Source organism: Salminus brasiliensis, chromosome 2, assembly GCF_030463535.1.
Source record: "Salminus brasiliensis chromosome 2, fSalBra1.hap2, whole genome shotgun sequence".
Classification (NCBI taxonomy): Eukaryota; Metazoa; Chordata; class Actinopteri; order Characiformes; family Bryconidae; genus Salminus; species Salminus brasiliensis.
The window spans coordinates 11,107,119-11,133,692 of NC_132879.1; the positions used below are offsets into that span (position 1 = coordinate 11,107,119).

The 26,574-nt window shown below is 41.5% G+C and overlaps 1 protein-coding gene across 6 annotated transcripts in view; it reads left to right on the top strand.

Annotated features, from left to right (window-relative positions):
• The window catches only part of syngap1a (synaptic Ras GTPase activating protein 1a), a 151,399-nt gene that overhangs the window by 58,022 nt on the left and 66,803 nt on the right, over positions 1-26,574 (top strand). The window contains exon 1 of one of the 6 annotated variants that reach the window (XM_072667404.1): positions 605-2,118. The exons of the other annotated variants lie outside the window; for them this stretch is intronic. The gene's annotated coding sequence lies outside the window, so the exon portion shown is untranslated. Of the gene's footprint in view, positions 1-604; positions 2,119-26,574 lie in introns of those variants that run through there. 6 annotated transcript variants of the gene reach the window in all.

The following is a 26,574-nucleotide window of genomic DNA, read 5'->3' on the forward strand; positions in this document are numbered from 1 at the left end:
GAGAGAGAGAGAGAGAAATAGGGAGAGTGTGAGAGAGAGAGATATATATAGAGAGAGAAATAGGGAGAGAGAAATAGAGAGTGAGAGAGAGATAGAGAGAAAGAGAGAGATATAGAGATAGGGAGAGAGAAATAGAGAGAGAGAGAGAGAGAGAGAGAGAGAAATAGGGAGAGTGTGAGAGAGAGAGATATATAGAGAGAGAGAAATAGGGAGAGAGAAATAGAGAGTGAGAGAGAGATAGAGAAATAGGGAGAGAGATATAGAGATAGGGAGAGAGAAATAGAGAGAGAGAAATAGAGAGTGAGAGAGAGAGAGAGAGAGAGAGAGAGAAATAGGGAGAGAGATATAGAGATAGGGAGAGAGATATAGAGATAGAGAGAGAGAAATAGGGAGAGAGAAATAGAGAGAGAGAAATAGGGAGAGAGAGAGTCAGGAAGAGATGAAGAGAGAGAGAGAGTGGCAGATAAAGAGAGAGAGAGAGAGAAGTAGAGCATGGTGGGGGGGTGCATTTATGTTTGCATTTGAGAGAGAAAGTGGACGCGCGTGCGTGCATGTAGTAGTAGGAGACGGTCTCCAAGAATCGCGCGCGCACACACACAGACTCGCAACAAATCTGCACACACACACCCACTCCGCTCCCTCTCGCGTGCTCCCCGAAAGCGCGCGCACGCGCTCCCCCTTTAGAAACCGCGCGCGCGCGCGTGAGCTCCGTTCTCTCGCTCGCTCCTTCGCTCGCGCACACCACTTCTCTGGGACGGATCGCTCTCTCTCTTTCTCTCTCTCTCTCTCTCGCGCGCGCGCCGATGGTTTTACCCACGACGACGACAACGACGATGATGGTTACGCCGCGCCCACGCGCCCACGACAGCCTGACTGCGAGATCTCTTTAAGTTCCTGCAGCAGCAGAAGCAGGAGCAGGAGGAGCAGCAGGAGCAGGAGGAGCGGCGCGTGGATGTGGAGCGCGCGCAGGGAGCATTGGTGATTGGATGCATGTAGGGAAAAAAGACAAGCAGCGAGAGAGGGGGAAACAGAAAGATAGAGTGAGAGAGAGAAAGAGGAGTGTGGAGAAGATGCGGTGTGCTGTGCGTTGCGGTGGCATTGGGCTCGAGCTGGATGGGGTTCTGGAGAGATGTGGGGGTGAGGAGGCAGCGAGGCACGAGCCACACAAGGCACACGAGGCCGGGCTGCCTAAAGCCCAACCGGGGACAGTGCATGAGGCATGGCTGGAGAGGGACCCAGCTCAGCAGGATTGAGCGCATCTACCATGCCCTGTACTGCGTGTGGATCTAGGGCTTTTCTTCTGCTCATTATTGCTACCACTCGTCTTTTGTTTATAATCACACTTTTCAGCACTACCTGCATCCTTGCTTTTTTCTGATTTCTGATGAGTTGATGGTTTAAACGAGGCTTGAAATATTTATGCTTTGCAAGGTAGACTCTGATTAATAATTCATGGTCCAGCATTTTGCCTTTGATTGCTTTATCCTCATCCTAGACACAAGCACAATGCAAACCAATGAGATATGTACATATGAAGAGCCTGCTAGGCAACAGTACCTTCTCAAGTGCAACTGACTGAGTGGGTTATTCCTTTCATAACTGCTTGGGTGCAAAAGAACCTCACAGATTCATGGATTCAGACTGGAATATAAGCATCTGAAGGCATCTCGAACTCAACGAGATATCAAGGCATCTGGTTTTTGACCAGGCTGACAGGCGAGCTCTAGCTGGACCTTTGTTTTTGTGATGTTGAGGTCCAGAAACTAGCACCCTGCCACTCTAGACTCCGCAGGGGAGCAGGTCGGGTCACCCGACTTGGACGGACGCTCCGCTTCGGATCTGCCTCAGAGCTTCAGAGATGTGAGGAGAAAAGAACAGTGATGGATGTCCCAAAGAAGAAGAGTGCATGAAGAGACTCTTTTAAGCCTTGTAGGGTTGTCACTCTAGCAGGGGTGTCACTCTGCAGACTTCTTTTTTTCCTTTTCCTCTCACTCTGAGCTCTGAGCTCCTACAGCCTTGCACGCAGACAGACAGACAGACAGACACACACACACAGAGACGGAGAGGAGAAAAGGGGCTAAGAGGAGGCCTGCAAGCCCGAAGCCTTCTCTTTCTTTGGTAAGATCAAGATTCTCCATAATCACAAGCCTCCAGATCTGATGGTAATTCTAACTCCTGGAGATGCCAGATGCATCACATAGATCAGCCAAGTCCCTAGAGATGTGTGTGTGTGTGTGTGTGCAGGCTGGAGGAATATGATGATATACCCAGTAAATTACGGTTAACAATTGTGATATTGGACAGTCATGCATGTGCCCTGGTCATTTCATACATTCAGAACATAGCTTAGCCACAAGGCAGTGTCTTAAAATGTGCGTGTGTTATGTGGGGATTCAGCTGACTGGACGGTTTTAAGAGTCTGCTGAAGAATATTGATTCCTAAATTCAAAATTATGGCTACAGCATTTTTCTCCATGGAAACAAAGGTACAAGAATATTCCCTCAAAGGTTTGACATGATCCCTAACTGTGGTAGAGAGAAAAAACTGCAAAGAAATATTGTACAATTATGTCTCCTAGTTAACACCACTGAGGACAGGGGTCAGTCCAACTGTAGGTCCAGAATCACCCCAACTGGAGTTCCAGCACCACTTCAGAGTTTTAGAATCAATCAACCTGTAGTTCTTGAATCAATGAGACTGAGATCAGTTCCATAGTCATTCGGACTGCAGTTACAGGATCAGTGCAATGCAAGTTTCATAATTGCTTGAGCTGAAGCTGTAGAATTAGCCAGAATTAGAATAAACTCCAGTTACCCCATTGCGACAGTTACCCCACAGTCACTGTAACTAGAGTCTAGAATTACTTCAGCTTTAGAATCACTAATCACATTTACATTTATGGCACTTTGCTGAAGCTCTTATCCAGAGCGACTTACCAGGTTACACGTATTACAAAGGAGGGCCAACGCAGTGTTAGGGGTCTGGCCCAAGGACTCTTATTGGTGTAGCGCAGCATAGTCACCCAGACCAGGAATAGAACTCCAGTCTCATGTTGTGGTACCTCAGTGGCAGGTAGTGGTGTTATCTGTTGCGCCACACCAACCTACAACAGACCTACAATTACTCCAACAAGAGTTTTAGAATGAACCCAGCTCTAGACCAGCTGGACCGCTTCATTTGGAGTTTCAGAATTTCCCAAACTGGAGTTCCAGCTCCTCTTCAACTGGAGTTTTAGAAAAGATCCAAGTTCAGGTGCAGACCCATTTTAAAATATTCTAAAATGAGGTTTAGAATGAAACCCAACTGTAGTTCTACTCCAGCTTTTTGTTTTATTGTCACTTTATCATAGAACTGGAGTACTCCAACTTCAGGGCAGACATCCTTCCAAAGACTTCTAGAATTACTCCAACTGCAGGTCCAGAACCACTGCCACTGGAGGTCTGGAATTATTTCGTGTTTTAGAATTACTCCAACTACAAATCCAGAACCACTCCCGCTGGAGGTCTGGAATTATTCCAACATCAGGTCTGGAATTATTCCCAATTTTAGAATTACTCCAACTGCAGGTCCAGATCCACTTTAGCTGGAGTTATAGAATTACTCTAACCTCAGGTCTGGAATTATTCCCAATTTTAGAATTACTCCAACTGCAAATCCAGAACCACTCCTGCTGCAGTTGTAGAATTACTCCAACATCAGGTCTGGAATTATTCCAGTTTTCTGCAAGTGCAGAACCACTCTGTAGTTCTGCTCCAACTGTAGAACTTACCACTTCATCCAGAGTCCTAGAACATCTCCAACCACAGTTCTAAAGTCAACTCTAGTTCTGAATTCAATTAGGTTGGAGGATTACACCAACTAGAGTTCTAGAGTAAACTCCAACATCAGGTCTAGAATCAGTCCTGCTAGATATCTGGAGTTTTAGACTTTGAAGCCCTACAGTGATCAGTATGATGCAGGTGTAGTTGAGGATTGATCTGTTTGATCTACTGGTGAGCACTTTTTTGCTTGAAGCCAGTGTGACGTGATCACATACTCTCTCCCCCTCACTGTGAAACCTGGATGGGTTAAGGCAACACCCAGAGTGATGCTGTCATTTCTGATGTTTGCATAAATAGAATATAAAATGGCTTGTTTAAATGCAGTAACTGGTTGGGTTGAGCTCAGACACGTGAACTCTGCTGCAGTTAAATTGCCTCCTGAGTTACACTTAATCACACACTGTTGAATTAGTTTTAGATTAACTCTGAAACACTGGGGATTTCATGGCATAGCCCCTGGGCAACGACAGCATTGTCTGCAGCTACTTTAGGGTGGGAGATTTCTTAAAATAAAGGTGCAACAAGTGGTTCTTTGAGCAATGCCATAGAAGAACCACGTTTGAACCGTGTTTGTAATAGAGATGTGTGGGTGTGAAAAACCTTCAACTGGTAAAGAACCTTTACATCAAGCAATGTTTTTTTCAGACCATTAAAAGGTTCCTCAAACCCACGCATCTCTTTTACAAACATGTTTTTTTTATGTAAACAAAAGTGTTTTTTCTATGGTATTGCTCAAAGAATGGCATTGAGGATTTGATTGCATTCCTCCCCACAAGAGTATTAGTGAGGTCAGGTACTGATGGTTAACCATTTCTGGTTTACAAATTTACAAATCCAGCTCATCCCATACCAAGGTTTTAGGCTATAGAAGAACCACTTTTGGTTCAATAAAGAACCATGTTTGTAATAACGCTGTGTGTGTGCGTGAAGACCCCACATCAAGTTATGGTTCTGAGGACCTTTAAAAGGTTCTTCTTACTAACACATGTCTAGTACAAATATGGCTCTTCATAGAACCAAAAGTGGTTCTTCTATGGCAACATTCCCATTAATTCCCAAGGAAGATGTATTTGTATTGTTATGCCTTCATGTCTTATGTTGACAAAAAAAACGGAACATTGATGATAGTGTATGATAATTCCAGTAAATTCCCATAAATTCCCAAATCGTTAAATTCGCTAAATTCGCTAAAAGTCACTAAATTCGCAACTACAATGGGCTTGTTTTTCCACACATGTTTTCAGAGCGTGACTTCATTACATTTAGTGAGCTCCCACAGGTTTCGATGCCTGGATTCCAGTTGCTTCTGCGAAAGACAGCAATCTATTTGTTTCTGTTGTCTTTAGCTTGCTGCTGTTTGTAAAAGGAGAAGTTTGAAATCCTGCTGAATCTGTTTGTACAGTCAGTCGCACAACAGCTCTTCCCATTTCTGTGTTAACGACATTAACGCTGAAAGCTAACGCTCCCACTCAGTTGGTCTTTTTGCCACTCAGTGTCCGCAGTAACTCCCGCTACCTGTGACATCACATGCATACCCTCTATACCTTATTACTATGTAATGAATCTGGAACCTAGGTGTTTTGAGCAATAGATTGGACAACACTCTATTTAAACGCTATTTAAAGGACATATGACTGAGATGCAGTAATTGTTTATTCCATGTAAAAATGCACCTACTGAACAAAGAGGGCAGCCCACAGCTCTACCAGCCGTTCATTTCCAGGTGTTAAAACAACAGCTGTGATTTAAGCTGTTAAATTAATAGTTCAGTTTGTTTTTTGACGCCGCTACTATTACAGTTAATTCCTGTTTGAGGCTGTGAATATGAAAGCACACCAATAACACCCACAATGTTCCTTAAATTAGCCATGTTAGTCACTGCAGTGGATACTTTTTAAGGCATGTGCGCAATATCACCCTGTTCTAATGAGTGGGCCCTTTTGTAATGTTGGTTTGTTACATTAAAAAGTACCAGTGGAATGGGTCCTAGTCAGCTTAGCCTTGAGCACATACTCTCTAGGATTAATGCTTTTCTAAATGGATCATATGCAGAGATCAGGTCTGGTGATGAGTCAAGAGTTTTACTAAGTTAATAAGGTGTCTGCAAAATGGCATAAATTTTAATGTAAGTTCAAAATGTATGTATGTTGTACAATTTAATCCAAATTGCGTATCTACGATTGGAGAGGCCTTAATGTAGCTTTTATTCCCAGATTTAGCATTCTGTGATCTCTGCATTTTATGAACCGATTAAATCTATTGGATGTTGCATTTTTGGAAACTGGATAAATTAGATGATGACAAGATAAGGGCATAGGGGCTAGGCTTTATAGCGTCACATGGCAAGGGTGAGGAATAAACAGAGCTAAATGTGACGTACATGTAAGGTTACGTTTAAGGTCAAAGCAAGAATAGCATTCAGGCTAAGTGTGAGATATTAGCAAGGCTAAATGTATAATATAAGCAGAACTGTGAAGTACAGTGTGAACATACCAAAATGTGAGGTTTAAGTAGGTCTACATTTACAATATAAATGGAGCTTACAGTGTGGTATGAACAGGGCTAAGTTTGAAGTACAATCAGGGCTAAATGTGAGATATGACAGTGCTATGTGTGGGGTACATCCAGGGTTAAATGTGTACATCACAAAAAAACCTTAGTGTGTGGTATTAATCTTGGCTAAGTTTAAGGGACAACCAGGGCTAAATGCGAACATTATTATAAACTATAGTGTGTGGTATAAACAGGGCTAAGTTTGAGGTACAACCAGGGCTAAATGCATACATTATAATAGACCTTAGTGTGAGGTATAAACAGGGCTAAGTTTGAGGTACAACCAGGGCTAAATGCGTACATTATAATAAACCTTAGTGTGGTATAAACAGGGCTAAGTGTGAGGTACAACCAGGGCTAATTGCGTACATTATAATAAACCTTAGTGGGTGGTATAAACAGGGCTAAGTTCGAGGTACAACCAGGGCTAAATGTGAGATATGACAGTGCTGAGTGTGAGGTACAACCAGGGCTAAATGTGAGATATGACAGTGCTGAGTGTGAGGTACAACCAGGGCTAATTGTGAGATATGACAGTTCTAAGTGTAAGGTACAACCAGGGCTAAATGTGTGCATTATAAGAAAAACTTAACATGTGATATAAACAGTACTAGGTTTGAGGTACAACCAGGGCTAAATGTAAGGTATTACAGAGCTAGGTGTTAGGTACAACCTGGGCTAAATGTGAGGTATGTATGGCAGAGCTAATTGTGAGGTACAGCCAGGTCTAAATGTAAAAATATAACTGTGAAGTATAAAAAAGGCAATGTGTGAGATATAATCAAGGTATAAACTGAAGTGTAAACCGGACTAAGTAGCCATGTTTACATGCAACCTGGTTATCCATTAATATTCAAACTAATAGCTCAATCAGAATAGACTATGTCCATGTATACACCTAATTTGGAATAGACTAGTCTAATAGAGTGCTTTCCACATACAATGTCTATGTGATTGAAGGAGGTGGGTAATCTTTTAAATAATCTGTTACAGAAGAACTGAATAATAATAAGTCATGTAAACTCCTGTATCTGATAACATTCCCAATCTGAAAATAATGTTTTGTTCATGATAATGGTGGTACTCTTTGTGTGCTTTACTGGGTTCACTGGAATAGGGGTGTTACAGTATGTTTTGTGAGATAATCTTTCATCAAGTCGCATAAAATCACAAATGTCTGCCGTCTCATATGGAAATTTTGTGTCCACTTAAAGTCTGTAAATTCCTTCAGTATGACTCTCTCCCATCAGTTTTTACTGCTCATTACCTGAGAGTGAGGTATAAACATGTCTATTCCTGAAGTATACAAAGGGATAAATGTGAGGTATGAACAGAGCTAAGAGCAAGGTATAAACAGGGTAATGTGTGAGGTATAAACATGGCTACTTCTGAGGTATAAACAGGGTAATATGTGAGGTACAAACAGAGCTAAGAGTGAGGTATTAACATGGTTTATCCTGAGGTATAAACAGGGTAATATGTGAGGTATAAACAGGTTTAAATGTGAGGTATAAAAAGAGCTAAAGGTGCGGTATAAACAGGATAATATGTGAGGTACAAACAGAGCTAAGAGTGAGGTATAAACGGGGTAATATGTGAGGTATAAATATGGTTAAATGTGAGGTATAAAGAGGGCTAAAAGTGAGATATAAACATGGCTACCCCTGAAGTAAAAACAGGATATATGTGACGTATAAAGAGAGTTAAGAGTGAGGTATAAATAGGGTAATATGTGAGGTACAAACAGAGCTAAGAGTGAGGTATAAACATGGCTACTCTTGAGGTATAAACAGGGCTAAATGTGAGGTACAAACAGAGCTAAGAGTGAGGTATAAACATGGCTATTCTTGAGGTATAAACAGGGCTAAATGTGAGGTACAAACAGAGCTAAGAGTGAGGTATAAACATGGCCACTCTTGAGGTATAAACAGGGCTAAATGTGAGGTACAAACAGGGCTAAGAGTGAGGTATAAACATGGCTATTCTTGAGGTATAAACAGGGCTAAATGTGAGGTACAAACAGAGCTAACAGTGAGGTATAAACATGGCTACTTCTGAGGTATAAACAGGGCTAAATGTGAGGTACAAACAGAGCTAAGAGTGAGGTATAAACATGGCTACTTCTGAGGTATAAACATGGCTACTTCTGAGGTATAAACAGGGTAATATGTGAGGTAGAGCTAAAAGTGAGATCTAAACGTTAAATGTGAGATGCAAACTGGTTCAGTTTGTAAGGTATAAACTTTGCTACTCCTGAGGTATAAACATGGCTACTCCTGATGTATAAACAGGTTAAATGTGAGGTATAAAGAGAGCTAACAATGTGATATAAACATGGCTACCCCTGAAGTAAAAACAGGGTATATGTGAGGAATATAGATAGCTAAGAGTGATGTATAAACAGGGTTAAATGTGAGGCATAAAGAGAGCTAAGAGTGAGGTATAAACAGGGTTAAATGTGAGGCATAAAGAGAGCTAAGAGTGAGGTATAAACAGGGTTAAATATGAGGTATAAAGAGAGCTTAGAGTGAGGTATAAACAGGGTTAAATGTGAGGTATAAAGATAGCTATGAGTGAGGTATAAACAGGGTCAAATGTGAGGTATAAACATGGTTAAATGTGAGGTATAAAGATAGCTATGAGTGAGGTATAAACAGGGTTAAATGTGAGGTATAAACATGGTTAAATGTGAGGTATAAAGATAGCTATGAGTGAGGTATAAACAGGGTTAAATGTGAGGTATAAAGATAGCTAAGTGAGGTATAAACATGGTTAAATGTGAGATACAAGCAGGGTTAAACGTAAGTTCTAAACAGAGCTACTAGTGAGATAAAAACAGGTCTAGGTAAGCAGGTTCAGGTGTGAAAACTGACCCGGAGCCACAGTGGAAGCTAGCCTTATTGACGGGCTAACATGATTGCCTGCTAGCATCAATGCCATGACAGCATGTCAGAATTCACTGCATTATTGTCGCCTCTTCATTTATTCATCCTCTCTCTCCTCGCTCACTGTCTCTCTCCTCTCGTCCGCCCACTCGCTTAGTGCGGTCACTCTTCACCCTGTCTAACGTCTTCATCCGCCCACCTGCTGTCTACTCTGGACATTCGGCCTCAGGTAGAATGCTTACCTTATATAGCATTTCCTTCACACTCTTCCTGTGACTCGGCTGGCTGATGAGTCCATTTTTTGACAGATAGCTAATGGAGCTAATAGCATTTGGTCAGTTTTGTATTGGACAGGACAGATTTGTGTCTTTCTGCTTAGAAGCACCCAGTTCATGTTCATGAAAGGCTTTGTTAATGAAGCTAATTAAATATTAATGAATGACACACTGAGACAGAGTCAGTTTCGGAGGTCCACCTACTGACTGACACACTCGTAGTAACATGCCACTACCATGTCGGTGCCACTGCTGTGCTGAGAATGATCCATCACCCAAATACTATCTGGAGAGCAGTGATCCTGTGGTGGACCCTTTGCATTGATGGATAGAATAGATAGGGGCAGACAAATCATAGAGCGGCAGATGGACTGCAGTATGTAACTGTAAACCTGTAGAGTACACCTATGTGGTAGGTGTACTGGATAAGTGGCCAGTTTAGTGTAGTGTTTAACCCCTTAATGCAGCAAGGCTTATTACACACAGTGACTTCAGGGGCTTCTGTACAAATGGGTCGGGCAGTTCTTTGGTAATGGAAGTTTGTAATAACACTTTTGGCCTGCCGACAGACCACGGGCTGTTTAAGTAAGAGTTAAGGACTTACAGAGGGACAAAATAAAATGAAAAACCAAGCAGTTCAGAGTAGTTTGTTGTGAAAAGCCTGTTTTCTTTACAGTGGTAATAGGAACTGGGGTTCTCAAACACAGATTTGAGCCAGTTTATTTACAAACTCCCCTGTGAACCTAGTGTGCCTCTGAGATGTATGAAATATTGATGAAAGTAAAAAAGTGGTAATTTTATTTTGCCATCAAACACTCTATATGTACAACTTCTCAGTATAAAATGGATACAAAAAAACATATTTGGCCAAAAAGCTTCAGAAAATGATCTTGGTTTTCTAAGGCATCAAGCAGACATGAAAACTTGCAAGCATCAAAAAAGTCCCATGTTCAGAAGCTGATGGCATTATTCCTGTTAGAAAATTCCTGTGAGATTAACAGGACAATTCTGGTGCATGGTGGTACAATACGAGGGTGTAGCTGTTGTTGGAATTATGTAATTCACTCACCAACCATGCAAATGCGTCAAGTCATGTCAAGTCGACAAATGGTGTCCACAAACTATCTGAGTATTTTGACTGTTAGAAATCTGTTGGTTATGATACCTACATCAGAAAATCTGATTTTCAGACCTAACACCTTTTACAAGTAGAGGCCATTGTGTTCTACTCACTCCATAAAGGTGTGTTGTGCTTGAACCCAAAGGATCACCACTTGGGACGTAATGTGTAGAAGGTTGCCAAGATCACATGTTTTCCGACAATCCACAGAAGCTCTTCCTCAGTTTCTGACAAACACTAAATTAATTACAATTATAATGTTTGCATTTACACCCAACTTTCACAGTTATTGGAGAAATAAATCTAAATATATATGTAAATAAACCCAACTTCATCGCTCACGAAACATGATTTTGGTGATGTTTGGTAGTTATTTAACCCCCATTGTAAATTAGGTTTATCAGCAAAATGTACAAACTTGTAGCTGTGTGCAATAAACAATTTAAATATCTCCACAAAACTAATAGAACCAGTGTTTTCTCCACATTCAACACTGAATACCACTTTTAATTACTTCTGCAGTCTCAGAATTATTCAACCACCCTGCTGCTGTTACAATCTGCTGCAAACATGCTGTATAGCCAGACATCAGCTTCTGGCAGCATTTCTGAGGAATCTTAGCCCATTCTTCTTGGACAGTGGCCTCCAGGTCAGTAATATTCTGGGGTTTGCTGCTGGGGTTTGCTGCTTTCTGCAGGTGACTGTGATGCCCACTCCAGAATCTTCCAGGACTTCTTCTGAAACCAAGCCTTGGTGAACTTTGAGGTATGCTTGGGATCATTGTCCTATTGGAAGGTCCAATGACGCCCAGGCTTCAGCTTCCTTACAGAAGGCGTGAGGTTTTCCTGATCCTTAATTATATCCATTTCGCCCTTCAGGCGCTGTAGGTTTACAGTGCCAGAGGAAGCAGAGGAATCAGCCTCAGAGCATCACTGAGCCACTGCCATGCTTCACTGTAGACTGTTCTGTGGAACTTTTTTTAGGCCTATGGAACGCTGCCAGAAGCTAGTATCTGGCTATGCATCACGTTTGCAGCAGGTCATAACAGCAAAAGGGTGCTTTACTAAGTACTAAGGATGCTTGCAACTGTAAATTAGTCCCAGTTGTCCCATACAAATTAGTGGTAAATTATATATCTGTGGCTAACACAAATCATGACCGTAGACTGCCTCTGTACTGTGCTTGTGGAATAGGCAGGATTCTCCTTGGAATCTCTGCAGGAAATTGACCCTCCCTCTTTCCAAAGTTAAAAACTCATAAAATCCTCAATGCCATTTTAAGCACTCTAAATGTTATGCATATGCATATGTTATGCAGAAGATACTGTATTCATAACCAGTTGAGGTAATACCTTTCAGTGATAGGGCTTTTAGAGCCATTAAATCCTTCTTTTAAAGGTCCTTGCTTGATGTAAGGGTTCTTTACCAAATTCATGATACTGAAGAACCTTTATTTTTCACACCAACATACAGTATATATCCAAATGTTTGTGGACACCCTGTCTAATAAATGCATTTAGCTACTTTATGTTGCACCCATTGCTGACACAGATGTGTAAATGCACACACACAGTTTTTGCCTGGTCCCTCTGGAGATGTACTGCCAATAGAATAAGTCTCTCTGGAGCAGATAAACATGAACATGATCTCTGGAATGATGATTGGTGCTTCTAAAATCCTCAATGTCATTTTATTCACTCTAAATGGCATATGTTATGCAGAAGGTACTGTATTCATAACCATTTTATGTAATACCTTTCAGTGATGTGGCTTTTAGAGCCATTACATTCTTCAGACATCTGGTTCCCTTCACCATCACTGTAAACAAGTCTGACACAGTTTCTATAGAACAGCATTTAATTATTGAATTAGTCAGAAATGTATAAAAAGTGGTGGAATTTCCTGTATGCAGGTGTGTTTCAGCAGATTAATCGCTGAGCTTCAAGGCAGGGTTGCTCTTCAAGGCCCTGTTTTTGAGGAAAAGTGTAGGTGGTGGCAGTGGTTGAAAGAAGGGAGGATAATCCAGGAGTCACGTATTGTGTACTGTGAATGAGACGGTCCCTTGGTGAATGGAAATGTTATGGGATGATTTGGAATGATTCACTCCATAGCCCCACTCGATAGCATTAGGGAGGCACTGTGAGGGTTGTATATTCAAGAGCTCACACACACGTTCTGCCATTTCGCTGTGCTCTCAGAACCATGGCGATCCATTTTTAGCCTTTAGAAGCACTGAAGACACTCTTGAAAATAAAGTTGTTTCAGGTGGTTCTTCAGTTTGGTTCCCAAAAGAATCATGTTTGGAATAGAGTTGTGGGAGTGTGAGGAACCTTTTAAAGGTCCTCACTTGATGTAAGGGTTCTTTACCAATTTAAAGATTCTTGACATTGAAGCACCTTTATTTTACACACCAACATACAGTATATATCCAAATGTTTGTGGACACCCTGTCTAATAAATGCATTTAGCTACTTTAAGTTGCACCCACTGCTGAACCAGATGTGTAAATGCACACACACAGCTTGTCTGGTCCCTGTGGAGATGTACTGCCAATAGAATAAGTCTCTCTGGAGCCAATAAACATGAGCAGGATCTCTGGAATGATGATTGGTGCTCCACCTAATACTTTTGGAATGAGTTGGGGAGTTCGGGATGAGGTGAGGTGGTGGTCATCTGGCATCCTGACCTCTCTAATGCTCTTGTCACTGAATGTAAGCAAATCCTCACAATAATGCTCCAACATCTAGTGTAAAACCTTTCCAGAGGAGTAGAGGCTGTTACTGCAGTAAAGGAGGACTCACTCCCTATTTATACCCCTGATTTGAGAAGAAACGTTCGTCTTCAAACCTTTGGCAGTAGTTTTTAACGTATTTATGAAGCTCAGCAGAGTGCGAACGCTGATGTAGTAGCAGTTATTTGGAGATGGCAGCCTGATCTCAGATCAGCAGCATGATTCTGACATGCTGAAGGAGCGTCTGCCAAATTCAAGCTGACTTGAACACAGTTATGTAAACCTTAATTAGCACTAACACCACTGTTATCCGAAGAGCAGGACTGCATAATGAAACACAGTATTTTAAGTGATTAGGAGGTAAATCTGAAATGCATTATTGTATATTTAGCTTTGACACTGTTCTGTGATAAGAGATGCAGAATGAAGAGTATGTTAGTGTATAAATTATGCAATACTACTATTAATGTATTTTTCATTATGCAGTAATGGATGGATTAGACTGCAGTCTAGGAAAGTTAAAAAGGCTGAGTGTTTGGCTGTTACATCAAAACCCCACAGCTTGTCACCACCGTCACAGTTACTGGAGCTGTGGTTTCTTCAGGCAAAGCACTTTCAAATTGGGCTTTTGATAAAAAAGGACTGTCAAACAGTATTACCATTAATCATCGTGTCGTTAAAAGCAGCATTGTGTTCTAGCTTTAAGAGAGGACCTAAAAATGTCCGTCAGAAAGTATTTGCTACTTTCAATATTTCAATTTCAACATTTGTTTCAGTAGAGTATATACAGTATCCAGTTCTCATCACCAATGTCCAGTTATCCTGTAACTGACCGAATCGGATTTAAAACCCTGACACTGGCCCTGACAAAGCTAAAACTGGACCAGGTCATCCCTGCCTGATGGCAGTGGCCAAAACCTGATCCTTACCATGAGCCTTTCGAACTTCACGTACGGCTTGACTTGACCCACCATCCTTCACAAAGTATGGAAGACAAGCATCTAAACTTAAACCAATGTGGTGGGACAGACCTCTGACACCTCTTGGGGTCAGAACAGCAGAGGCCGTCTAAACTTCATTTCCTTTAAGAGCACTTAATTCGGCACTAATTCTGCAGTTATTAAAGGCTGGGTTGCACTTAAATGTCTTACTTTCCAACATCATAAAAGAACCACTTTTGCTTCCATGGAGAACCATTTTTGAAGAAGAGAGATGTATGTGAAGAACCTTTTATAGGTTTAAAACAGTAGATTTCATAGTTCTTTACTAATTCTTCGCACTTTTAGAAAAAAGAATCAAAACTGGGTCTTCTAAGGCATTACTCAAAGAACCATTTGGAGCACCTTTGTGTTTAAAGATGTAGTGTATGTATGTATGTAGCTGTTGAGTCTTCTGCATCTTCTGTATTTAGGTATCAGTACTGACTTTTGTATTTAGCAGTGCCTAAGCTTGGAGGTATCTTCAGACTCTAGTCCATTCTCACTAACTAAGGATCTTCTGATTATACAAAGAAGCTCTGAGGCCCGGTCCACACGTGTCCGGATACTTCTAAAGAAAACAATTTCCCACACCCTCATTCCCTTCCGCACTGTTTTGATAATATTTCCATCCACGCAGTGATGAAAACGCTTACATGAGCATGCTAGCTCTGTATAGGGCGGCAGTACCTCATAAAGAGAGACTTCAACACACCAAGAAAGAGGAAGAAAACCCAAAGGTTCAACCCCAAATTACACACTACTCCCTATGTAGTGTACTGTACAAGTCACAAATTTACAGATTCTACATATAAATGTGTATCTGCAATAGAACTGTATTTACATTAATTCATATGTGGAAATCTATCTGTGTGTTGATGTTGAAGTTTTATGACTTATGTAGTTCACTATATAAGGAAGTAAGAATTCGGGATACAGACAGAAATATGCATGGGTTGTGACATCAGTATATTCATGAAGCTCCGGTTTCCCTGTCTACATCAATGCGTGTATATAGGTGTCTGACAAATGCTATAAATACTGTAAATGTCCACTGAGAGCCACAGTGGCTTCATGTGCCAACTAGTGATCATTTATCCTATTTAATTTCTATAAACACTGTTTATTTCATATGTAAATCATATATACAGTCAATAGTTCAGTTTCACCACATTTGTAAGCTCTCGATCATACAGTATGTGGATTCTAGTTATAATCTTGAGGTGAACTGGAACTCCACTTTGCTGCTGCATTAGATTGCTTTAGTTCTTGCTGCTGGTTGGTTCATCTACAGGTCTCTCGTGAGCGCTGTCCAAAGTAGTCTTCTGAAGGTGCTGAAGGTATTCTGCATTTGCACAAATGGAGCTAAAACTGCAGATTCTATCAGAGCAACATACAGCATGTGAGCAGCTGGGCTTCAGCCTGATGTACTATGATGTACTACGATGGTTTGACAAACTAGCATTAATGCATTAATGGTGTTAAAACAAGACCTGCCCAGTTTTGCAGGACTGATTGCATTTGAATGGCATATGTCCTGCAACAGTTAACCAGTCAGTCTCAGTAAGAGACAGCGAGCGTTATAGGCTGCCCCTCTGGGACGACAAACAAAAATTAGGTGCGTTAAAAATGTATGACATTACAGTAATAATTAGTGGTTAAACGCTTTAACTTCGACAGTGCTAAATACCGTACTTTTGACATTTCTTGATGAAAGATGTCCTTTTGAACAGTTAGGGTTCGGGCTTGTCTCTGTTTCAGGGATTTAAAATGGTCAAAGAGATCAAAAGCAGTAATTAAAAGCAACCGCAGCAAAGCCCTGAATTCCTCAGCTGCCAGCTGACCAAACAGAATATTAAATAATTTCCTCATTACTGAAGGGCTTTCCAGAGACAGTTAAATGTTTTATTTAATTAAAGGAAACCCAACATCAAATAACCAACACTGGCAGTTGCATTTTTAGCACTAAACATCTAAACATCGGCCCTGGCTGGACAGAACAGCTTACAGCTTATTATAGACCCTTATCAGTATTTCACACCGGTTTAAAATATACACTGTGTGTCCAGAAGTTTTTGGACACCTGTTCTTTCAGTGTTTCTTCAGAAAGCAAGGGTGTTGATAGGGTGTCTATCCCTTGCTGATGCAGTTACAGTTTTTATTCTTCTGGAAAGGATTTATACCAGATGGACATTGCTGTGAGGATTTGACTGCATTTCATCCATCCATCTCTTCCTCCCTCCCTCTTTCCATCCATCCATCCATCCCATTTATCCATCAATCCATCCATCCATCCCTTTTATCCATCCATCTCTCCCTCCTTTCCACTTTCCATCCATCCACCCCCCCCATTTATCATCCATCCATCCCTCCCTCCGTCTATCCATCATCCATCTATCCACCCCTTTCCCTCTATCCATCCCTCCCTCCCTCCATCCGTCCTTCTATCCCTCCCTCTATCCACCCATCCATCTATTCACCTCCTTTTTCTCTATCTATCCCTCCCTCCTTCCCCTTTATCCATCCTTCCCTCCTCTTGTTTTAATCAGCCATCTATCTACCCCTTCCCTTCTATCCATCCCTCCCTCCATCAATCCATTCATCTATCCACCCCTTCGCCTTTATCCACCCCTCCCTCCCTCTATCCATCCATCCATCTATTCACCCCCTTTTTCGTCTATCATCCCTCCCTCCTTCCCCTTTATCCATCCCTCCCTTCCTCCATCCGTCTATTCATCCATCCCTCACTCTATCCATGCATCCATCTATTTACCTCCTTTTTCTCTATCTATCCCTCTCTTCCTCCCCTTTATCCTTCCGTCCATCCATACCTCCCTCATTTTCTCTATCCATCCATCCATCTTTCCACCCCCTTTACCTCTATCCATCTATCCATCCATCTGTCTATCCAACCATCCCTCCCTCCCTCCCTTCTATCCATTCATCCCTCCCTCCCTTCTATCCATTCATCCCTCCCTCCTTTTTTCCATCCATACATCCCTCCTTCCCATCTATCCATCCATCTATCCCTCCCTCCTTCTATCCATCCATCCCTTCCCCTGTATCTGTCCATCTAACCCTCACTCCCTCTGTCCATCAATCCATCCCTTCCTCCTTCCCCTGTATCCATCCGTCTATCCCCCTCCCTCTCTCTTTCCATCCATCCATCCATCCCTCCTTCCCATCTATTTAATTGCCTTACTGAGGTCAGATACTCATGTTGGATGAATTCCAGATGGTAAACATCGCTCAAGCTCATCTCAACAATATTGAATGGAGCTCCATCATATTTGAATCAAGTAGATTAAACGCATTAGTTCTTCAGGACATAGTTCTCACAAAAAAAGGAGAAATCAGGTAAAAACACCCTGAGTGGGATTATATCCGGGCTTGGTCGGTATCATGAGGGTTCTGGTCCGTTTTTATACATAAACAGAGGTTTCCTCAACCTCAATTAATGCTTTCGGCTCAGACCTCGACGCTCATGAGCCTGATATATAATTCATACATGATCTTTAGGGAGCACACACATCTGTGTGTGAGAGCCAAATCCTGCTGGCACAAAGTCTGTCATGGTGGCTGACATAAAGGAGCTATAGGCTTAGTCTTTGTGCCCGGGTGTATTGTACCATAATGACGGCATATTAATAGTCTCTGGCAGTAATCCATTCAAAATCCTGTTCAGTCCGGGATGCTGGACCAGAATGCTGAAACGGTCATAAATCACATTTCCAATGCAACATTCCCTCTCTCTTTCTCTCTCTCTCTTTCTCTCTCTCTCTCTCTCTCTTTACATCATTGTCACTCTCCTCATGCATTACCAGTGTCAGAGCACTGCTCTTATTTTTTTCCATAAGAGACTTGTTGCACGGGGACGTTGGTGCTAAATGCCCTGAGTTATTGTAAACTTATATAGATATTGTACACCCACTCTAACCCCCCTCTCTCGCGCACACTCTCTTCCGCTCCCCCTCTCTCTATCTTTCTCTCTCTGTTGATGCACAGAGCAGGCTTGGCTTGGAGCTATTCCCACCCACACATGTACACACACACACACTCTCTCTACAGCTTGACATCACATGTGCATCCAGAATCGAGGTGCGTTTGAATGTGTGTGTGTGTGTGCTTTTGCATGGCCTCAGCACAGTTCAGGTAAACAGACTGATGTGTAATTTGCAATCAGAGCCATCCACAGCTCCAGCAAACACGTCCACAGGGAAATTTATATTCCAGCGCTTGTGTTTTTATGACCAGTTGAAGTGTAAACTGTTCATTATTCCACACACTTGTGTACTGCCACGTGACCCTCCCCCACACTAACTAACTGCGTGTCTGTCTATCCATCAATCTGTCCATCTATCATCATGTGTCTATCCCTCCATCCACCTATTCATCTGTCCATCCAGCCATCCAATCACCTGTGTCTGTCTATCTATCTATCTATCTACGTATCTATCTATCTATCTATCTATCTATATGTCTGTCTGTCTATCTATCTATATATATAAATATATCTATTTGTCTCTCTATCTACCTGTCTATATGTCTGTTTATCTGTCTATCTATCTATCTGTCAGTCTATCTATCTATCTATCTATCTATCTGTCTATCTATCTATCTATCTATCTATCTATCGGTCTATCTATCTGTCTATCTATCGGTCTGTCTATTCATCTGTCTATCCATCAATCCATCTATCCACTCTGTGATGGTCTTTTGCAGTAAACTCCTGCAGTCTGGTTTTCTGATCAGTCAGCGTGTGCTCTGGCACAGTGAATTTCACAAACACACCTGCTGTGCTCAGTAAGATGTGATGTGTGAAATAGTGCATAGCTGACTGTGTAGCGTTCACGTACCCTTACACACATGTGGTTTACCTACAGAAACAGTGTGATGTTTTGGCTCAGTGTACGCTGTGATGTGATAGTGTATGTGTGTATACATGTACATGTAAGTGTGTGTGTGGGGAGGGGGGTGTGTGAGCGTGGGCGCGTGTGTGGGTGTGTATGTGTGTGTGTTTCAATGTTCATGTGCTGTGATCCCCCTCTTGGCTCTTCGTGTCAAAATCTTTCACTACTGAAATGGAGGCCGTAACCATGGTGATCAAACAAAGAGCTGGAATTCAGAATAGAATTTACTGTTTAGAGAGAGAGAGAGAGAGAGAGAGAGAGAGAGACAGAGAGCGCTCTGCTGAGCTGAGCTGTGCTGTGGATGTATGCCTTTTCCACTGCCAGCCTTGACATCAGTGTGTAGAGCAGAGCTGCCGCACCCAACTGATGGTCCGCGTCTGAAACTGTGCTCAGTTCACTCTGTAGTGCACTATTTTAGGAGTGTACTCTTTTACAGTGGAGTCAGGAGTTTTGGGAAAGGGTGCCCCTTAGTAAAGAGAAGATAGTGACAATTATGCAACTCTGTAACATCCGTTAAACCCAGTCACATTCAGAAATGTCACAGGCTTGAATGTAATGGGGTTGAAGGAATGGCTAATGCTTTTCTATTTTCAGAGTTGAGTCCCAGATCGGATATATATCTGATACATGGACATGCGACATGCCTGTGAATGGTCAGATCGGATTCCATGCATCTTTTTGCCTGTATACATGTGCTTAGTGCTGTCATCACCAGCCAGCAATGTCAGTATGGCTGAAGAATAGGGGAGGAAGGAAATACATTTACATTACATTTACAGCATTTAGCATGACAGCTGGACTTCACGATGATCTTGAAGGATGGGGGGCTTGACCCAGCTCGCTCCTCTCTAGAGAGGAAGCATCTGAGGTGAGATGTCTGAGACGAAGTAGCTGTGACAACATTCAGGGGACTATCGTAGAATTTGGCGATTTGCTTGATATTTGGGGAAATCGGTCACTTAAAGCGAACTTATTTGTAGATGGTGATGTATGAACGTATAAATAAATGTATCCATGTGTGCATGTGTGCCGTTTCAGTGAGAGATTCGTTCACATTACAGGCAGATACATGTCACTTACACTCATGAATGTGAACCATCAAGATCCAATTTTTGTTGTGAATGTTCTGAGGTTTGTGTTGTCAATGTAGCAATTGAGCTTCAAAAACTTGATCTGAACATAAATATGTTTTGATAAACAGAGAAAATGGAAGATAATCTAAATTCTGTTCCAACCATGGACTTTTCCCTCAGAATTATGGCTGAAAGATCAAACCATTATTTCTACAGGGTAAGAAATGAAAGTGTTATGGGGTTGAATGAGGGACTGAGAGACACCAGAAAATGCTGTGATATTTAAAAACAAATACCTTACTTAAATAACAAAAAATATAGTTCATAGTTCATGGAAAAAGTGCATTATTCTGTTAAAAAACTGAAAAAACAAAATATATATATTTTTCATTTTTCAATTTTGTGGACTTTTAATAGTTTAATCAAATGAGATGTCAATCAATGGGTATTTTTCAGAAAGCACAAGCTTTACTTGTGTATTTATTTATTTATTTATTTATTTAAATACTTAAACTTTTTGTAAGCTAATACATAATATAAGTTATGTACAATTGAGTGATTGTCCAGTAATGTAATGATACCATCCCACAATAGGCAATATACAAACAGTGTACTCTAGCAGTAATAGAATATCCAAAAGGCACTGGGTCATATCAAATGTAACTACTATTGCATAGTTAGAGTACAAAATCATGTCCTCCTGTTATTCATAAGTTTTAAATAATAATCTCCCTATAATAATGTTATGTTCTTATGATTAGGGACTATTTCCACTCCCTATAATAGTGCTCTATATCATTCTGTGTCAAAAAATGTGTCACCCAGCATGGTCAGGAAAGCAAGACTAGAAAGACACCTGGCTTGGTATAAAAAGCGTTTGTGAAATCTACTAAAGGTGGGGTTAGTCAGTACTGACTAGGTGTGCAGACTTTTGTACAATTAAAAAAAATAAAAAATAAACATGTGAAGTTACTGTGTATTAATATTTGCAGAATGTTCTGATGTATGGATGTTGGATTTAGGGACTACTTTCGCTCCCTATAACAGTGCTCTTCTGCTTCTGATGTAACAATGTTAGGAACTGTGATTTGGGAACATTGTAGTTTTCTATTATGGGGAACATTTAATGCCCCCATAATCACAATTCCTTATGCTGGAAAGTCACTGTATAGATCATAATTATGGAACTATTTCAAACTTGACAGCGAAGATCTGTTGTCGTACATCCCTGCCCAGATCCATCACATCTGATCCGAATCAGGCTTATCAGCAGCAGGTGTGCAGATTAGCCTAAACTCACACGCAAGTAAAGTTCTGTTACTCCAATAAAAAATAATGACTCAAAGAGCTGTAAAAATAGCCGAGCAATAACAACTTGAGTCAGAGTAAAATTATTTCAGGTCCAAAAACTCCTCCAGCACTTATTTCCCTACAGAGCGACAGTGGAAGTATCGGCACATGAGCTGAAGTTTCTTAAACTCTCTTCTTCTCTTCTTGGAGCCTTTTGGTCTAAAATAAACTGCTGAAGTGAGGCATGAGCAGGTGTGTGTGATTAAGCAAAAATATTATATTCCAGTATGTAAGATGCCATAGCACGCATTTGTCATGTATTTCCTTGATGTGTTGAGTTGTTCCTTGATGTATAAATAGTAAATGTGTGACTAGATGCCTAGGTCGTTCTTGACGACTGATGACTGTTGAAAACCTTGTTATAAGGCTCATGAGGAAACTTGCTGATTTTTCTTTTATGGTGAGCTTGTGGGAAAACAAATTGGAAAGCGATAAAGAGATGACCCATTTGGCTAGGGTTTAGCTTTAATCCGATACCACAGTCGACCTCTGTCAACTGCTCTCCACCAGTTGGTGCTTTCCATGGCTGTGCTTCTATGAACGGCACTTTCCATGATTCGACACCCGGCCGAGTGGTGGCACCTCTGCAAGCTGAGGTTAGCTTCTAGCCCAGTATCCTCTAGCTTTTCAGACGCTTGCTTCCTGGCTCACTAGGTTTAAGATACACTTCTGTGGAAGGTTGTGCTTGACCACACTGAGGTAAAAACATTTGCGAGTGGGCTGAGTGTATGTAAACTTGGGGGTGCGAACACAGGGAGTCGGGACTGTTACATAACAGTTTGGGGGTTTTGGAATTGGCCTGTTTTACAGCTCTGTTTTGGTTCTGCTGGATTTTATTTGGAAGGAGGAACAGCAGTGTTTGAGCTTCACAGTGTGTCACTACCGTGTACCGAACTTCCAGAGAAGCTTTAAAGCCTTATGCTGATAAATGACACAGTGCTTTCATCCGTTCAGCTGCTGATCATGGAAGAACAGCAGTTTGAGGAGTTTTGCCGAACTAATTCACTCCAATAAACGCCTTCCACCCACGTTGTTTAAATAGCAACGGTGCTTGTGAATATACACCACATTGCCAAAAGTATTCACTCACCCATCTAAATCATTGAATTCAGGTGTTCCAATCACAGGTGTATAAAACCAAGCACCTAGGCATGCAGACTGCTTCTACCAACATTTGTGAAAGAATGGGTCGCTCTCAGGAGCTCAGTGAATTCCAGCGTGGTACCATGATAGGATGCCACCTGTTCAGCAAGTCCAGTCATGAAATTTCCTTACTACTAAATATTCCACAGTCAACTGTCAGGGGTATTAGAACAAAGTGGAAACGGTTGTTAACGACAGCAACTCAGCCACGAAGTGGTAGGCCATGTAAAATGACAGAGCGGCGGCAGCGAATGCTGAGGTACATTGTGGGCAGTGGTCGCTAAATTTCTGCAATTGCTACAGACCTCCAAATTTCATGTGGCCTTCAGATTAGCTCAAGAACAGTGCATAGAGAGCTTCATTAAATTTGGTGTAGAAGAACTCGACCTGGCCTATACAGACCTCAACCCAATAGAACATCTTTGGGTTGAATTAGAGCGGAGACTGCGATCCAGGTCTTCTCGTCCAACATCAGTGTCTGACCTCACAAATGGGCTTCTGGAAGAATGGTCAAAACTTCCCATAAACACACTCCTAAAGCTTGTGGAAAGCCTTCCCAGAAGAGTTGAAGCTGTTATAGCTGCAGAGGGTGGCCCGGCAGCATATTAAACCCTATGGATTAAGAATAGGATGTCACTCAAGTTATATGTGTGTGATACGATTTCCTGTCGTTGCGATAGCAAAGACACACTGATACGCCCTAAATCAAGCTGTGCGGTGCGCGGTTAACAGCTCGCCTTATTCACTCATATAGAGACCCCGGCTTACTGAGGGTCTTAAAAACACTGCAAACCACAACATATGGTTTTCCAGTGAGGTTTTAAAATCAGGTTACATACAGATGTGCTAAATGTCTAAGCATTTTACGTTTTGATTTTCAATAGACTATTCTTGGAAGTTTAAACTATCTTGATAACGTGGATTGAACTTATAAAGAAATATTTGGAGGGCTTTCTGATAGTGGCCACTAAAATATCCCTATTCGTTAAATCCTTTTATTTTCATTCACTCATAACTACTGAGAATTGGACCAGGGCATAAAGTATGTTCAGTCCTTTATTGCACATTTATCTCCAGTATCAACCCCATGCATCATTGGTCAGTCTCTGAACACAGGACCACTGTTGACCAGATCATGGGGGGGGTACATTATCAGCACCGACACTGGCATATTAGTGTTTATGGTGCTGTTGGATGTTGGAACGGTGGTATGGTGATAAGAGGGGCAGCATTGCCATTGGGGGTTTTACACACATCAGTGTCACTGCCAGGTTGAGAGAAGGTCCACCACCCAAAACGACCAAGCAATAGCAGCTCTGCGGTCAAACACTGACCACTGATGAAGATCTAGAGCAAGGTGTTATTATCTGATTGGATGTATGTTGTGACTTTGGGTGATTGAACATTCCATGCCAACGTAGAATAGTGAAGACTGCTAACTTTGATGTTTTTTGGTTGAAGTTGTGATGTTAAATAACCAAAACCCAACGTCTTCCAAATGTCACATGCCAACATCATTTTGATGTAAAATAAGAACAATTAGTTGAAAGGTATGGCGACCAAAATCCAACATCTACACTACATTAATATATGTTGCTGGATTTAAGACATAGTATAACCAAAATCCAACATCTATCTGATGTTTTAGCTCAATGTCAACTCAGTGTTGGTTTTTGTTGGATATGTGTTTTAGATTTTCAACCAAAGTTCAACGTCTGTCCGACATTTTGAGGCCAACGTCTTTCTAACATCAAATTGATGTCCAGTTTTTGCTGGGAATGTTCAATACCAATTACAGGTTTTTTTTCTGGGACTATGCATCCATTCCAACGTCATCTAGGAATCACTTAGGGACCTTTGTTTTAAGCGCAGACCCCTATTAGGAAAACATCAGTAATGTGCCCCCATGCCTAAAAATGCCTCCCCCGCAGTCCTTTTGAAGTCTTTCAAGGGTTAAGACGGCTGCCTGTTCACTCATGACTCTCGTTCTCAATGAGCACACTCGCCAAGTGCCCCTCATATTACCCGGATAAAATATCCTGCCTCTCTGCGAGGGAAGCGAACACTTCAGAGGCGAGTCTGTCCGGGCTGCTCACCCCAATGCGCATCCATTCTAGGCATTCGGCTGCTGTGGGGAAGACTGACCCCAGTGGAACTAATCCCTCATTAGATTACATCTCTCGCAGCCTTTCTGCCAGTGGAACTTGCTTAAGCCTCTGATCCGCAGCCTCCAGCAAACACTATTTATACATGACTGTACCACTGTGGTTATTTCTGTATTATCAAACTCTGGTTATTTGGGGGGGATTTTTTTTTTCAGTGCTGTCTGATGCTAAGACAAACGGATGAATGAATCGCAGCCTGTGCTATAATTACTCAAAACCTAACATGCACAGCAAATTAGGGAGATTTTCATTTTAGGGAGCACAAACAGGAGCTTTTAAGCTCTATCAATGTGCATGGAAAAAAGCTATCTGAATTATTAATAGTAGTCTGACTGCGTAAATAACATTACTGTGATCTTTATTACACTGCCCCGTTTACTAAAGAACCCTGTCTTTACTAAAGAACCCCTAAGGAAAAGGGTTCATCAGGGGTTCTTCTGCATAAAACCAGACATCTCAAAGAACCACTTGAATGCTTAAGATGTTCTTTGCCTGAGTAAAGGGATCTTGTAGATGCTTCTTACCCAGTCAGCCATAACATTAGTACCATGGTGAAGTGAAAAACCATCTACAGTGGTATCTGTCAAAGGGTGGATATATTAGGCTGCAAGTGAACAGTCAGTTACTGAAGGAAAGGTGTTAAAAGCAAAACATCTCCATAACATCAGGCAGGTCTTGTGAGTTTTTCCTGATGTGCAGTGGTCACTACCTACCAGAAAAGAAAAAGTGCTCCAGAAAAGGGCAACTGGTGACGAACTGGCAACATGGTCATGGGGACCTTGATGAAATCTATAGAGGCTCCACCATACTTACAGGACTTAAAGGGTCTGCTGCTAATGTCTTGGTGCCAGATACCACAGGATGGCTTCAGAGGTCTTGTGGAGTCCATGCCTTGAATAGTCAGAGCTGTTTTGTTGGCACAAAGAGGACCTACTCGATATTAAGCAGTTATGGCTTATTAGTGTATATAGAGCCTTTAAAATGGGTGGATTGACATTAAGTTATGAAACAATTTTGAGAAAGTAAATGTACCTTAAAAAATTAAGATATTTACTGTTTTTCAGATTAAATATTAGCAGTGCTGGGTTTCAAGTCAAGTCAAGTCAAGTCAAGTGGGTTTTATTGTCATTTCAACTACATACAGAGTACACAGTGAAACGAAACAACGTTGCATACAAAACACAAGTGCAACACAAACAAACAAGTGCGGACAGACAACACAACACAGTACAGACAGAGGATAATAAATAATGACTTTCCAAGCAGGGTGCTGCATAAGTTCTCCGGGTTTTCATAAATAGTTCTGTCAGTATGTTTTACCTATGAAGAAATAGGGCTTTTGTATGATTAAGGAGTTGAATAGGCTGGGTAAGTTAGGATCAAATTTGGATTCCTGGAATAAAAAACTGACCCAAATAAATGTAAGCCTTATTTAAAGCTCTGGTACAAACCCCTTCACTCAGCTAACACAAAGTGCCCACCTAGTTCACCTGCACCACCAACCCTTAGCCCTATTTGAGCTGGCTTAATCTGACCTGAGTAGATCTGCTAATGTAATCTCTGTGATTTGA